This window comes from Pieris napi, chromosome 4 (assembly GCF_905475465.1).
Source record: "Pieris napi chromosome 4, ilPieNapi1.2, whole genome shotgun sequence".
NCBI classification, from domain to species: Eukaryota; Metazoa; Arthropoda; class Insecta; order Lepidoptera; family Pieridae; genus Pieris; species Pieris napi.
In genome coordinates, this window is record NC_062237.1 from 10,686,595 (window position 1) to 10,704,638 (window position 18,044).

The 18,044-nt window shown below is 33.3% G+C and overlaps 1 pseudogene; it reads left to right on the top strand.

Moving 5' to 3' along the window:
• Positions 1-4,305: 4,305 nt before the first annotated feature.
• Positions 4,306-13,912, top strand: LOC125048902 (annotated as a pseudogene).
• Positions 13,913-18,044: the final 4,132 nt, after the last annotated feature.

Here is an 18,044-nt window from a genome sequence, read left to right on the forward strand (position 1 = left end):
CGCAAACATCATGGGCATCGGGTTGTATATGGGTTTTTCTTTTTATATTACGAACGTTCTAAGCTTTCTCGTATAATGTATAAGAAAAATTTAATAATTTCATTATATTTTTATAATCCTAGTAAATGACAGAGTCGGCTCAGTATTAGCTGAGGGCTAAGAAAAAATTTACGATCCATTTTTTTGTTGAACTGAGATTATAGCCTTGCTAAGCACGTTTCTTGATATTTCTTTCAGCCGCGAAGGCAATTATGGGTTTAGTTTCGTCGCGCTCTTCATGAGACGCACGCGCAACAAAAAGGTATCCAGTGGTTTCCGGAAAAAAATATTAACTGTTCGTGAAAACAAAATACAAAAGTGAATCTTTGTCAAAAAACTAAAATTTATACAAATTCTTGATAAGCTGGTATATGCGGTTTTATTTTCAGTGAAAAGAAATTTAAATGCAATTTTTGTCACTTACGTTTGTTAATTTAAAAAAATTTGTCCAGAGGAAATAGTTAGAATAGGGATTGCAGGATAAAGTAGTCACTCTACTATAAAGTAGAGTGAGAGCATGAAAATATTTATAAAGAAAAATATATTTCTTAATTTTATTTTTAACTTAGAACTATGTTATTAAAATAAAATATAATGAAAGTGATATCTGCTATTAGATTATTATAGGCTTGTCGAACCAAATTATAGAACAAAATAAATAAACATATATACCATCCTTCTCTGAGTAAATATTTATCCCATATCTTAAACAGAACAATATATTTAATAATTTAATGTGTAATAATTAACTATTGTAAAAAAATCACACTTAAATTTCAATTAAATTTAAAGTTTAATAATCGTGAGAACTAATTTTTTACATTATCTACAATAAATTTTTCTGCTATACAATTAATATAATATAAATAGTTCATATTTGTCACTTTAATTGTTGTCCTGTAGAATATAGTAATAACGTGCAAATAAATTTATTGTAATTTCTGCTGATTGTTTTATATCCAAGTACTCGCACACTAAAGCGTAACAATTCAGTTTATTCAGAATTAAACCACCTCATTAACCACAAAACAAGGTTTTAAACGGATCTATAAAATTAAAATATTAAGATATTGATTCAGGAATACACAATTTAAAAATACTGATGTTAAAACAAGCTAAACAACTTCTATAAATAAGAAAATTATATACTATCGAATTAATTTTCTATTCAAAACCTTGAGAACATATTTTGTCTTATTGTCAAATTTACAATTTGATCAGGCGTGGCTAAAGCAACGAAAGTCTTACGTGGAATTTTTCAATTTGGAGTATATTACGGCTTCATTATCAATTCAGTTTTTATTTTTAGCAGGCAAGTTGGTCTATGTTAATAAAGCGTGTAACAACAGGAAAGTGTAGTTAACAGTTATAGGTGTTGGTTTAGTAGAAAGACTGATTTGCAGGTATCTTGAAATTATTACACCCTCTAGCCCTTCTCTAAATATATAAAACAAAGACGTGTTGGTTACACCACTTATAACTCAAGATCGGCTGGACCGATGTTATTTATCTCTTTTTTGGTGGATTCTTCTCTTTTTTCGCAATGGCCAGCAATACATTTCTGTATTTGCAAAAAAAGTTGTATATATATATATATAACATTATTATTAGCATAATTAAATCCTAAATTAAGTTTAACTTAAGTTAACACGATATTATTAGACTGTTAGGCGGAACGAAATTCGCCATATCCGCTAGTAGGTAGTAATAACTTCCAACAGCGGCGGTGATGATCCCAACGTATTCAATGGAAGTTCTATGTAAGTAGTTCTTTTAATATCCTTAGCGCTGATGTCGCAACCTAAGGAACGCGGGGAAGAAAATCTCGTATACATATATCCGGATCGCTGTCGTTGTCACTACTAAGTAACATCGCGCTATTCTTAACTTATTCTGCGTGTTTCATCTGTTTTTTCAAAAAAGTAATTACATACATTCCTTACGCTTGTGGGCAACAAAGCCAGGGCCAGTAGATTTGTTTTTTTTATCTTATTTATTTATCCCTTCTGTATTAATATGCGCTGGCAACTAAGCATATAGTAGGACCAATTTAGCTATGCTAGCATTGATAAGGATTTTAGAGCGAAGGTTTCATAAATAATTAATTAATTAAAAATTCGTGCACATTTTATGTAAAATGTTGTAGCGTTTTCATTTCTATTTGTCATTGAAACATTGTTAGTTTATATGTTTATGCTTATCTTAATATATTTGTATTTGTGTGCTAGTTTTAAAGTAACGAAACTAGTTGTGTAACCACCTTTGTTGGCTAGGCTTTACACAATGCCCTTTCTAAAGTAATTAACGATATAAACATGTTTTATTGGCTCTTAATAAAAATGAGATAAAGGAAACCTAGAAGATTCTGTCTATTGTTAAAAACTTCTGGGGCGCATACTGGCAGAAGATGTATATACAGTCAAAACCGTTTATAACGACATCGTTTACAACGACCTATCGGTTATTACAACCAGATTGTATGGTCCCGTCCGAATCCCTAGTAAACTATTCAGTAAAGAAACCGCTTATAACAACATCGGATACAGCGACATATCGCTTACAACGACGAAACTTTATCGATATTCATCGGCTATAACGACCAACCGCTTCTTGTCTCAGCAAAACAAAACAATACAAACGATTTTAAATCTTATTTATAAGCATTGAATGAATATTTAGGCATATTATTACCTACGCACTTTCTCCCAACGAACAGTTTCAACCAACGATTTCCGAGGCTCTTAATGCTGTAACGATTTTGCAAAAATTTGTTACTTTTAACGAACAGTTTGATACTGGTGATACTCATACCTTGAGGAGTATGAAACGTTAAATGCAAAAAATATTTGAGACTGGGCTAAAAAAACAGACCAAAATGACTGATTACTTTTGTACCTAATTATTTCGTAATAAATATTTTTGTTTCTTTTTTGACTCGTTTACATATTATAATATTAACATACCATATTATAACCCATACCTACCTATTCTAGATCGATAACTATGTACATACATATGTACTGTACTTGTGTATATGACATTGCTTATAACGACTATCGGATATAACGTCGGCAACTATACGGTCCCTTCAATGTCGTTATAACCGGTTTTGAGTGTATGTATTATATTTTCTATGATCATATCGTATGCGCCGGTAATATACTATAATTATAGCTAGATTTCAATGATATATTTCTCACTAACTTTTGACCCTGATCCACTTGTAATAGATAAATTTAATAATAAGGAAGAAATTTACCAAAGTTAGTTAAGTAAACTGAGATAGAATATAATGTTTTTGATACAAGCTGATTTTTTTAAATTCCTTTACGCACGTTTGTGTCACGGGGTCCCAGTCCCCCATCAGTAATAGTTTCTTAGGTACTTATAGTAGTTTAGTATGTTACTATGCTACCCAGTGCCGGATAAAGCCAGCGCGGGGCCTGTAGCAAATTCTGCCTAGGGGCCCTTGGTTAGGCTTTAGGATTTAAATAGTTCGTCTATTTCCTCGAAATACTTATAATCGATATTATATAAAAATCGATTAGAAAAGTACTATCTCGGCTACGTAAACTCGCAAAATAAATGTATAAAAATAAAAATCTGAAGGGTACAAATAACATGCTAGTCTAAATATGTATATCGATTATAATTAAAATTTGAAAATTAACGTTAAAAAGATAAATACGTACTTATTTTTACGATTATACTTGACGAAGTCGAGTTTATTTTTATGTGGAAGTGAAGCATAGACTAAGCGCTTCGCGTTAAAGGTATGCAAGATATTTGACGCTACTATCTAAATTAATACTTTTTTTATTACGGTCAGACAGGCATTGGAGCGCGGGGCCCCTAAGTTCGTAGCATTTGCTACTCTTGCTATATGGCTAATCCGGCACTGATGCTACCCTTAAGCTAAGATTCGCACTTATTCTTGTTTATGCTAAAATTTTAGTTGTGTCCCTTTGGTTTTATAGTTACAACTTACACTTAAAGCCTCAAAAGCACTGCACACCATGACATGGTTTTATTCCGAACATAGATAAATATAAAATTAAAGAATTGCGTTATTATGAACTAGGTTTTTAATATTGCAGTAAATAACTAATTATTATCAAACCCATTGTATAATTAAAGACATTAAATAATTGGAACATTTTTATTTAACTTATCAGTTAGTTTAAAACGTTTCAACGATATACAATACTTAAAAACTCCAATGACAAAATTAATTAAAATGTAATTGTGTAAAGAAAAGGAAGTAAAATGACATCAAAAGTAGTAAAGGAATTTGAGCCGAGTGAAACGAAACGTATAGTGAAGAATGTGGTCATCATCAGTTTGGCACTTCACGGCGTATGGTGTGAGTCTATATTCCTTATACAAATATAAACTACTGATAGGTACACCTGTAGATCTGTAAAACCATTTAGTGCTTAAATCAGGTAAATGTTAGGTGATCCGATGTGCCTAAAACTATGGCCTCCAAAGGAACGTACGCACATTTATTGTACACAAGCAAAATGAAGAGGAAATACGCAAAGACTAGGTTTTCGGTTCCTATCATAATTAAATTTAATTAACAAACTTGTTTTATAATGAATTCATGTTATCTACGTGTATGCTAGATTAAAAAAGCCGTAAAAAAGATAAAAAAATTACCCAAAATTTTGTAGGGTGCTGCAAATCTCCAAAGCTCCATAAACGCCGACGAGGGTCTTGGAATGAGTTCGCTGGCGGCTGTCTACGCGGGATTCATTTTATCCAATATATTCCTACCAACGGCAGTAATAAAGTAAGTTTTTAATGTAATTGAGGCACTGAGTATGTCTGAGGAAGAATATTCTGGTGCCTGGGGAACTTTTTGTGTTGTTAAAGGCGAACCTAATGTTGTATCGAAAATAGAACCCAGGAGTTTCAGAACGCCAGCTGATCGCAAAACCTTCAGGCGTTAATTTTGATTATGGGTATAGGTTATATACGATGAAATAATAAATGATGTTTATGTATATAATGGCTTAACCTCCGTTGAAATACTTCGAACATTCCAGGTGCTGCTGTAGGATGTGTATCTTTCGGTCTATTTAGAGATTGTCTGTCTGAGAGGTGAGAAGTGAACTAAACAAGACACTATCATTTCAGGTGGATAGGTACAAAATGGGCGATATCTCTCTCGTTTGTGACCTATATGCCGTATATAGCTGCTCAATTATGGCCATCATTCTACACTATGATACCAGCAGGGCTGTGTGTCGGTCTTGGAGGCGGACCCCTTTGGTGTGCAAAGTCTACCTATTTGTCTGTGGTAAGTATTGAAAAAGATATTGAAAGTACTGATGGCCTAATCCCTGAGGCCGTAAGAAGGAAAATAAAACCTGCTTTAGACTCAAAAAGTCGACGGCTTGTGGCAGTCATATAAGCCTGATCACCATTCCTATTACAAAAAACAAGATTATGAAACAAATTATCATATTTTTTTTTTTAATTATTGGGGTTTATAACGCTGGCCTACATTTTTTGATTCAGGAAAAAGTGTTTTGCCCTCGACTGTCCAACTCGCACAAAATACATGGATACTTTGAATCCAAACTTCGGAAGTTTAGATATTATTTTGAAGTCTCAACAGAGTTGCCAACAATATTAGATAATATACTTTATTTAACAACTGCTAAAAATTCTCACACATTTCTTCAAGATGCAACAAGCACCGAGGCATAACTATTACCAGTGTACAACAATTTTCTCTTAGAATCAATAAATAACCTCCATGATGTGAAATCGTAATTGTCAGCGCAATTTCTGGTCTATGAAGTAGGTCGTTTAGCAGACGCTAAATCGGGATATTAAATAGTATGTTTATTTTAAAGAAATAATTTTAATGCAATTTAGGAAATATCAATAAGGTGCTTCTTTTCTCTAGTACAAAATATCTCAGAAGGTTTTTTAAATTTTGTGAAAAATCCTGACGTGATGGCCTGAAACCAAATTTATATTTACAATCAGCGTACCCGAATTAGCTAAGCACACTTATCAAATTCAAAACATCAAAAATCATGTTGGCCTGTGTAATGAACCAAAAAAAAATTAAGACTTTAATCCGATAAAAGTGTTTTGTTTTAAATATACAGTATATAGTGTGGGATAGCATTAAGAATAAGTTTTGACAACAATTATAGAAAACTTAAATGTTCTTATTAATATGACAATTGCATGCCTATTTTTATATGGATGATTGTGTGGTTTTATTTTATATGGCTGAATGTACCACGTTCTTTGCAAATAAACGATTTATTTATTTAAATAAAAAATGTAGTAATATTGACACTTACATCATCTAGATTTATGGAATAAAAATGGCCTTAAAAAAAGTTACCAAATTTTATCAAAATTTTTGAAATGGTAAAAACTGCCCTGCGATTCTGTAACTCACTTCACGAACTCACACAGCGGTTTTCGCATCGGCGGTCTCTCTCAAATCAGTCGTGAAGCAGTCATTTTATGATTTGGCATTCTGATAAACAATAAAGTACAAGCTCCCACCTTTTCAGAATGCCAAATCATAAAATGACTGCTTCACGACTGATTTGAGAGAGACCGCCGATGCGAAAACCGCTGTGTGAGTGCGTGAAGTGAGTTACAGAATCGCAGGGCTGATATCGGTCTATAAATACGTTTTTTTAAAATTAGATCCGTGTTTTCAGGTATCTGAGGTTCACAGCAAGATATCAAATATAACAGCGGAAGCATTGTTGACGCGATTCCTTGGTCTATTCTTCATGATATTCCAGTTAAATCAAGTTTGGGGAAATCTTATATCGTCGCTTGGTGGGTGCTCATTTTCAATATATGTATAATAAATAGTATGTCTAACGCAAGGACTCATCAGTACCAATCTAGTGGATATTATGAAAAAGATACAGGATGTAGATTTTTTCGAATTTCAATAAGAATAAGTAAAAAAACGTCAATTTTGTTATAAAAACGCAAAATAAATTATAACTCTGCAGGGGATGAGCTTAGAGACCTCCCGTAGAATATTTTTTTACAGCTGATGACCTCATCTATACCCTATTTGCGTTTGATACACGACTTTTTGGCCACCCAGTATTCCAAACACATTTGTTACAGTAATTTATGTTTAAATATAACTAGAATGTTTCACTAACCGCATCTAGAAGAGAAGTACATTTTCATTACAGAAAACAATCATCAGAATATATAAAGTTCTCGTTTGAAGAAAAAATGTTTTTAACGGATTAAAGTTATGTATTATTATAAATTTACAATTATTTAATATAATTTTACCGACGTTTCGCGTGCTTTACAGCGTGCGTGGTCACGGTGAACGGTCAGTTTTTTCTTCAAATGTGTAAAGGTTATGTCAATCAAAGACAATATTAAAATTCTCGTGTCACAATGTTTGTTCCCATACTCCTCCAAAACGGCTCGAACGATTCTTATGACATTTTATATTTATAATCAGTAAGTCTGAGAATCGGACAACATCTATTTCTCATCCCCCTATATGTTCAGGGTAGTACCAACCCAAAATTTTTATTTTCTAGATTTTTTTTTATGTTTTTATTTTTTTATGATGCAATATACAAAAATACATACAACCCTTAATTGTCACCCCTCTACCATCAACCCCTATTTTTTAATAAAATTTTAACAGGCATTCCAATATTCGACTCTAAAACTTTTTCTTCACATGCGACAAGTGTTATGCCATTATTTACATATCCAAAGGCCAACAAAAAAACGTGTCAGGTGCAAATAGTTACATATCAAACGCTGTTAAATAGTATATCAATAAGAAATAACAAAAATTACTTTCAGTACTATCCTCGAGCGATAATCAAGCTGCTGTGACTGCGATCAACGCGACCATGATCCCAGTAATCTGTGGAGCGAACTTCTTGCCCAGCGCTGATGCTGCAGAGGCCTTACAGCAGCAGCCTTATGAGAAAATCCAGCTTTTATCTGGTTAGTGGCAACTTTGCTAATGTTTTTACAATCTAGCCTAATTTAAGTCTAATAAGTCAATTAAGTCCAACCAAATTTACTAAGGATATTTAACATAATGTTCTCTTCGGGCAAGACACCCCGTTCTTGTTTTTTTTTCCACGTACCTATTACAATTAAGCACTTAACACAAATGTACTAACGGTAGGGGCAAGAATCAGGAACTAGACTTAGTGGAAATCTGACTCCCTGACGTTAAAACTGTATAGAATTTTGTAATGACATTTGACTTCAAATGGTTTTTGTCTGAAAAGTAGGAATATTAGTCATATCCATAGACATAACGTTTCAAACAGAAACACACACGCACATAAACTCACACACACAGAAACACACAAATAAAAAGCATGAGAGATAACAATTTTTTTCTTTTAAAGAACAACGCATGCGTCGGGTTGTCTCTCTCCCTAAAATATGGCGAGGGGGCCGATGGCTGGCCATGCGTCATGCTCGTGAACGGGTGCTACTTGTGGTGACTGGTCGTACTTGAATTCGTATATGCGGTGATGTTTGTGTGCGTGTTGTTCCCACGAGAATGTAAGTGCGTGCTCCTATTTCACCATGCCTCCTGCTGATAGAGGACAATACTTTGTTTTTAATTTATGTTATTATTATTAATTACTTAATATGTCATGTGGAGCATGGTGTAATGGTTGCAGCTCCTTACAAACGTTGTGTAAAAAAAATGGCGATTAAAAAGAGTGGCGGAGAGTTTATTGCCAGTTCTTCTCTTCTGTTCTACGCCCTTGATTTGAGGACTAGCAGTAAAATTAGAAGCATTAATATGTATTTCTTTACTGACGAGTCATAAGTGTACATTATGTTACCTATATGATTAAATGATTGTTTACTTTATTTTACGTACGTTTTACGGTAAGAACTCACGAAGCGGTTTGCACCGGCGATCATCTTGTACCGGCGGGCGCGGTTGCGGTCCCGCAGCCGCGGCGGGTAGCTCCCGCGCGCTCTGCGGCCAGTTGGCGGGCGACGCGACGTTGCTAATCATGCTTATGTTTATAATGCTTCGTGAGTTCTTAGCGTTAAGCGTGTAATGCGTGGTTGTGGCTGTGGTTGTAATTGGCCCTGGCTCAGCATTATGCTGAGGAGCAGACTGCTCCACAGCACTGGTCATTCTGCCAGAGACCACAGTTTGCGCCTCAGTCACAAAAAAAGAAAAATAACCTTAATAATACTAATACTTAAAAAAAAACAATAATATAAGTAAAAGTTAAGTGTTAGTAGTGTGTTTAATTGTTAAAATTCTATCAAAAATATTGAAGCAAATGCTTCATTTAAATTATAGAACCCACCTTACCTGATTATGGTTTGAATATGGAACAAATATTTGCATTTTATTTCAGGCATATATCTAGCGTGCATGGCAGCTGCGGTCCTAATTGTTGCAATTGGGGTAGACTCTATGGAGAGGTATAAATAATAATTATAATTAAAAACATTACATTATTTTAATTTTCGTATTTCTTAACAGTGACAACTAATGACAACTTACTGTTTATGAACACCCATCTATATGTCGCGGGCAAACTAGCTTAATTAGCCGTTCAATTAACAGCCTATTCTTTTAACTAAACAGCGCCGTTTAAAAAAACGTGTGTGTATATATGTTAACGTAAAATTGTAAAAACCGTTAGATTGTAATCTATCTCGCGAGATTATAAACTGTCGAAAGATTGTGAACCTCAGCGTACTGCTTACAATTTAACGTATTATTATTCGGTACATTGTACTACACTAACTTAGTTATCATTCAAACTTCTTTAGTCAATTACAGATTAATTTTACTTCCCAACAATTTCATATAACTACCGAATAATAATACCTTAAATTGTAAGCAGTTCGTTGAGGTTCACTACGTTAATATTCAAGTTTTCACTTCTGCCGGCACTCTTGGAGTGCAACCCGTCGCTTTTTTAATTTATTCCTTCTCCGAGAAAGGTTTCTATGGAGAGAAAAATTTAACGGGAACCTTTGAAAACCTAGTATAAATTTATGTAGTTGAGAACGCAACAGAACTAAATTTTCCGGCTGTGTTTTGTTAACGGCCCGTGCAAAGCCGGGACGGGTCGCTTGTTTTTAATAAATCGTCTATGCTTAAAATCGCGTGATCTACGTTCTGATCAGAAATGCAACTCAAAAAATATTGCACCATACAATAATCATCAATTTAATGTCTATTTATTTAAAAACCGATTCATCAGTACCGGATCACGAGCTTTAGAAACCAGCTATGTTGGCGGTAGTATGATAAATATAAGAACTAGTAAGAGTGAGTCAATAGGATTTAGAATAATTTTGTTCAGAGATAATTCTTTTTTTAGTCTATAATAAAGTGATAATAAATCTTATAGTTACGACACTGGTCGCGCTTCCAAAGTAATGGGAGGTGGTGAAATGCTCATGGCTACCCTCAAGCTATTAGTGGAGCCCAAGCAGATTATGCTGATAACCATCATGGTCTTCACCGGATTACAGCAGGCTTTCTTCGGAGCTGATTTTACAGCGGTTAGTATTTGTTTTTCTTGCTGATGCATTGATTAAATGCCATAATAGAGATATTATGGCATCTGCATTAAGTGAGGTCTACTACGAGGTCTCGGGTTCAAATTAAGGTCAACGAGTATGTAACGCTTTGGATCCTGTAGATGCTCTCTTGGTGGGTATTTTGATTAAATAAAATCTGACGATTTAAATAAATTGTTTAATTTTTTAAGTGAAACTTTTGAGGCGCATGAGGGTAAAGTTTTTACGGATGAAACGTCACGAAGATGTGCAGCGGTTTTGAGGAAGAAAAGGGAGAGAGCGCTCGAGATCGATTGAGAGATAAAGAGAATTAGAGATAGTCAAAATTAAAATTTCGTAAAGAGAATTTATGAAATATGTATTAGTGTTTTATATTTTATGCAATATAATTAATTGAAATGTCAAATGACGAGTTCTAAATTAAAATGCCACGTGTTTTTACTATCGAAAAATTAAATTAAAAAAAATTAAATTTATTATTTGTATTAATTTTCGACACTTAATATTTTAATGACAATTAAATGCCTAACATATCTTCCTTTTTCCCTCCCTCTAAGTCTCGGAAATCTCAAGATTTGTATAAATATGAACGAGACTTAAAAATTAGTTTGCCAAAGAAGTTTCACTTCTGACATGCACGCACTTTTTTAATGATTAATTTGCAACACAGATTTCTTAAGCATTTTCAAATATGTGTTTCAGGCATTCGTGTCATGCGCAGTCGGAACTGGAACAGTTGGCTATGTGATGCTGACCTTCGGTGTTTCTGATGTTATAGGATGCTTTGTTACTGGATTTATCGCAAAGGTATTTGATCAAAATTTAATTATTAGTGAAAATCCTTAGTATATTAGATTTAATTAATCCTTGCTTACATTAGTCAAGGTCGGTCATAAAAGGCAACTACCGCAGCTCATGGATACTCAGATATTGTATTTATATAATAATATTAAACTTTAGTATACAGTTTTGTGGCATACACAAATTGAGGTTACGAAAAAATACTAGCAATACCTACCATCTAACCTACGTTTAATTTAACTGCAAGTATGTAAAATGTATGTATAAATATATATGGTTACCAGCATTAACAACACAAATAAAACTTTAAAGGGTTACTCATTAAATTGATCATCCAAATCCTGTAAAGAAGGATCGCATTGCTTGTACTAAGTGATGAACTTAGTTGAGCAAAGTAATAGCTATGTATTTAGTGCAATGAAGACTCTTGTTTATAATATTTTTATTTTACGTACGAATTAAATTCTTTCTGTTTTTTTTGTCTATGACTTAAGGTGGGAACTGACCAACGTTACGAGGTGTAATGTAACATGTAATGTAATGTTACACAGCGAGCATTCGTGCAGTCAGTACGTCGTGTTACGGGGAAACCAGCGAGCAACGAGCCGCTCGTTGCTCGCTTTTAGTGCTCCACCCGGCTGTCGGTTTTTTGGCGAATCCTTTGACTGTTACGCGGTTCAGTAATTACGCGTCGCACGTCGCGAGTGATCATGATTATGATTTTCTATAAATTGTGTCTTTTTTAAGTACTTTTGGTCCAATTAAATTCAACAGTTCTTCAAAATCGAGACCTGCGTACAAAGTTGAACAAACACGCTCGATGCGAATGCTACATTACACCTCGTAACTTTGGTCAGTTCCCACCTTTACGTGCCTATTATGTTCACATTAACTTTAATTGAATAATAGTTTGTTAACTCCAAGAGATGGATCTTCTTATTCAATTGTTCTTTCGATTTAATAATAAGTTCCATGATAATTTTTTTTAATCTTGAACGTTGCCTTAATAATAATAATCCTTTATTAATCTACACCTTATACATACATTAAATAAAAAAAAATACTACTCTTACATTAGACTTTAGACTCCGCGGCCTCTGTCCGGGAAAAGGCCTTCTCCCACTTTTACCACCCAATTTTATTTTGTGCCATCGTCATCCAATTATTTCCAGCTACTCCTATACTACTTTGACTATTTCGCTTGTTTCACGGACAAATAGGTGTTTAACTTAAATTAAGCATTTTGCTTTTTTTATTGTGTTGAGGATTAAATACAAGAATACATGATAATATGATATGATATCTCTCTGTGATAATCTTCTAAAGACACTTAACAACACTAGATATCCGATGAAATCCTTTTCTACTTCTCAATTTTTTTTATATATTTACAAAAATGTATCTCTCAATTGTATTAATTTTTCACAGATATCAGGACGGCTACCTCTGATATGCGCAGCTACTGTGATTCATATGGCTCTTGTGGCCACAATACTGCTGTGGAAGCCTCAAGCGAATATGAGCTACGTGATGTACATCATCGCGGTACTGTGGGGTATCTGTGATTCCATCTGGCTGGTCCAGTCTTATGGTACGCAAATCAGAGAATTTAGGTTTAATAAACTAGCAGAAAACGCCGTGCAACTCCAGGGTTTGCCAATCAGAAGTACCCTTTTTAATGGAACAGGAGATGTTAAGTGATAACACACACTGCCTAAAGGATCGCAAGTGTCTTGCCAGCCTTTTAGAATAGGAAAGCTATTTTTTTGAAGTAGGTACCCTAAGTCGAATTGGTTCGGAAATACTTTAGTGCGGCAAAAACAGCCTTAAAAACGCTCTGTTGTGGAACGACGGACGTTGAGGTGGTACCAATGGAATTTGGTATTTGGCATCGACGTCTGATGATGATAACTGCACTTGCTTTTGTCCTACACTATTATAAGATTACTCCGGGTATTTCTGAACCAATAAAAAGATAGTTTCAATATAATAGCAGAAAAATTAATATCATAAACGTATTTAGTCTATAATAATAATAATTGCTTGTAATACCCATTAATCACATTTTCAGCATTCGTTGGAATTCTTTTCCCCGGAAGAGAAGAAGCTGCCTTTTCAAACGCCCACCTCTGGTCATCTGTCGGCTTTATCATAGCCTACGTGATTTCGCCCCATCTCCGTACAAGTTCCAAAGCCTATCTCATCGGAACAACAATGCTTGTAGGTGTTTCTCTATACTTCATAGTGGAATTCCAAGTGAAGAGGGAAAGAGAAGAGAAGGAAACCAAAGAGCGTGTGAATGGTTTAGATAATAAGGCGTTCACTATTGCAGAATAAGACAGGTCTGCCATGATTTTTTTTATTCCAGACCAAATATGTTGGTGTAACTACATATTGCAAAAATTTACATTATTTTATTCATCTCACATTTTGTTTCACTTTAGTTGACAGAAGAATATCTTTTATTTAGTAAATTCGCTTGTTTTATATTCATTCCATGGTCTGTTTTTTTATGACTCTGGCGCGATTTGTGCATTAGCCAGCGTCAAGTATAGGATTTTTTATAATTCGTGCTTGTCTTTAGAAATTCGACCGTGTCGTCCATGTACGCTTTAGGCACTCGCCCGGTAGCGCACAACCCTCCCAAAGGCCGAGAACAAATTTAAATTAAATTAAAACCTGCCCTCGAACCGGGAATCGAACCCGGTACACCTCACCTAGCTGCCTCTTAATAAGACCGCTAGGCTATGAGGCCCCTCCATGGTCTGTTTTTGCAATCTTTATTCTTTGTGCATCCAACCTATACTCTGTGGCTGATCATTCTATAGTAAATAAACCGTTTTATAATCTGCGACTGTAACCATCCAGAGTAATAAAAAAATAAACAAAGTAGGTACCTACTTCATTAATTTTATCAATTGTTCCATACTTTTGATTTTCGATCAAAAAGCATCAACTGAATCTTTTAAATTAGACGTGATATAATATGACTTTGGTTTTATATTTCTTTTATTAAAATTAGAAATAACAACTTTTATTATAAAATATATAAGATAGAACGTAACGGCGGCCGTGGTATTTTTGAAGTGAAACTTCTTTATCGGGGTTAGAAAAAAATGTAGTGTAACATTTTTTCGTTACGCGTCACATTTTTCGGTTACGCGCCATGTTGCTTTTTGAAGTCAAACTTCTTTATCGGCGTTGGAATGAAAGTTCTTTATCGACGTATGGGAGAGATTTTGTAGCAAATCGTCACGTTTTTATTTATTATTTATTAGTTATTATTCGACACTTAATATTTTAATGACAATTAAATACATTAATTTCCTAACATATTATATTCCTTTTTCCGTCCCTCTAAGCATCGGAAATCTAAACTTTTAGATTTGTATAAACATGAACAACACTTAAAGGTTAGTTTGCCACAGAAGTTTCACTTCTGACATGTGTACTTTGTACACACACACTTTTTTTTTTAAGTAAAACTTCTGTGCCTGAGTCAATTTTTAGGTCTAAGGCATGTCGGTTACTGAATGTTTGACTTTCGTACATGCAAATGTTAATTGTGCACATAAAATAAATGTGTAGCCGTGATTCGAACACATGACTTGGTTGAAGGTTTCTCAAGCCACTACGCTAACACCGTAAAGAAATTAGCAGATTATATAAAACTTGTATGAAGAATTGAATGGAGATGAATAAAATAAAGAACATGATCTCTGTGTCATGTGAAATGAACAGTTCTCACATACTAGATATGAAAAAAATTTTATGTATTAAAATTACATTATATGTATATATAAATCTTGTGTGCGTGTGTTTGTGTGTGTTCAAGTAGATTATAATGGTTTTTCTGTATTTATGAGGGTACAGGGGTCTATCGGGTCGGTCCAGTATGTAAGTCAAAATTTACAAAATGTGTTTAATAATTTTGTAAATATTGACTTTTTTATTCGTTCTATTAAAACCTAGTTTTAAGAGTTATTATATATTAGAAATTGTATTACCATATTATTAACTACTTGAAGTACGATGTAGGTTTGTTATGAATAATTATTTTTAATAAGTTATTTTAAAACGTTTCAGGTTAATGTATGTTATGTAAGTTATATTTGTATGTGTAACATAGTCGTTCGATTCATACACATACGAAATTTGACACATTCCTGTCATGTGTATTAGCAAATCACAGGATATAATGGTATTTTAATTTTATTTAACATACAGACGTTTATTTATAACATACGATAATTGAGTGATATATTCATATATTACTTTGATGGATCGTCTTGAATTTAATTGTTTAAAATTGATTAAAGCCTATAAATTTTATACGTTAACGGTTTATTTTAACAGATTATCCCCTTCATTATAAACATGAATTTAATTGCACTATTTTGTCTCTTTCAGTCAAATTATCTTTACGTTGTGTCGAAAAGAGATAGCTATAGTTCTACGAATTATTTAGATTTTATGAGCATATTTAAGTTATTTATTGATTAGTCTGTGTGGTGTTCAGATTTTATTTCTGGCAATTAGTAATTTTCACGTATAAAAAAACGCATACTTTTATGCGCATAAATTATGCATACTGCAATACAAATAGAAAATCTAAAAATGGTTATATTACTTTGAAAGTTATATTTTATTAAACTAATTGTAAGTACTATTTAAGAAAATATAAGGTATCTGTGATAACTATATAAATTATTAAAATATATTACTAATATTGTTTTATTTCTTTCGATTTCGGATATATCAACTCCACTAGTATAAAGAGTGGCTGTCAGTTTGTTCTTTGGGAGTCTCTGCTATGATGCTGAATCTATTTTGAAAATTACTTTAGTAGCTAAATAAAGATAGCCACATATTCCAAAATGATATAAATAGTTTAAAAAATTACGTTTATAAACATTACTACGAAGGAATTTTTAATAAGTGAATCGTAATTAGTGCGTTGAAAATTTAATGGGAAATATTAAAAAACTCAGGCACCACATAGTCCTAGTCACAGATTATCACTTTCTTGATATTTTTGTAAATCAACAAGTACATAGTCAGCCTTCTATCCTTGACATACACAGTTGTTTTTTTTGACGACGGTTTTCTCTCGACAGTATCGTATTTTCACGATCTACGCGGCCAAAAGTCCCAAAATCGACTCACCCGTGAACAGAACCCGTCCCGTTTCTTCCTGCTAATGGGCACCACGCACCCGTGGGGTCAGTCCGAATTGAACCGTTTCACCTAGTGTACGTATCTGCTTTGCGATTCTGTAACTCACTTTTCGAACTCGCACAGCGTTACTGCTTCACGACTGATTTGAGAGCGACCGCCGATGCGAAAACCGCTATGTGAGTTCAAAAAGTGAGTTACAGAATCGCAGGGCAGGGCTAAGAACAATTTTACGATCCATTTTCTTGTCGAGAGATTATAGCCTTGCTAAGCACGTGTCTTGATATTTCTTTCAGCCGCGAAGGAAATTATGGGTTTAGTTTCGTCGCGCTCTTCATGAGACGCACGCGCAAGAAAAACGAGGTATCCAGTGATTTCCCTGAAAAAAATATTAACTGTTCGTGCAAACAAAATAAGAAAAGTGAAGTTGTCAAAAAAACTAAAATTTTAACATATTCTTGATATTCTCTTTTTTATTTTTAGTAAAAACAAATTTTAATTAAATTTTTATAATTTTTATGCTTGTTTGCTTGGTTCGTCACTTACTTTTGTTAAGTTAAACTACACAAATCGCAATATTTTAGTTTTGTCCAGAAGAAATAGTTAGAATAGGGATTGTAGGATAAACTGCGAACATGAAAATATTTATAAAGAAAAATATATTTCTTAAGATTATTTACTAGGTTATTTAAATAAAATATAGTGAAAGTGATATCTGCTGTTAGATTATTATAGGCCACACGAACCAAATAATAAAACAAAATCAATAAACATTTTCTAACGTCATTAATCGTCATATTTATCCCATATAATAAATATAATATTAAATTAAATAAAAATATTAAAAATAACAACATTATAAATAGTTTAATGAGAAATAATTAACTATAGTATAAAAATCATAATCACGGTTATTAAGTTTAAAGTTTAATAATCGTGAGAACTAATTTTTTACATTATCTAAAATACTAAATTGTATTTTTTGCTCTACAATTAATATAATATACAAAAGTTCATATTTGCCATGTTAATTGATGTCCTGTAGACTTGTAGAGTATAGTAATAACGTGCAATTCACTTTACTTTTTCATTTCTGCTGATTATTATATCCATGTACTCACACACCAATCCGAAACAATTCAGTTTATTCAGAATCAAACCACCAAACAAGCTCTGAAACGGATCTATAAATTGACAACATTTGTTGATTCAGGAATACACAATTTAAAAATACTAATGTAAATTACAAGCTAAACAACTTGTATAAATATGAACATTATATACTATCGAATTAATTTTCTATTCAAGACCTTGAGAACATTTGTCTTATTGTCAAATTTACAATTTGATCAGGCGTGACTAAAGCAACGAAAGTCTTACGTGGAATTTTTCAGTTTGGAATATATTACGGCTTCATTATCAATTCAGTTTTTATTTTTAGCAGGCAAGTCGGTCTATGTTAA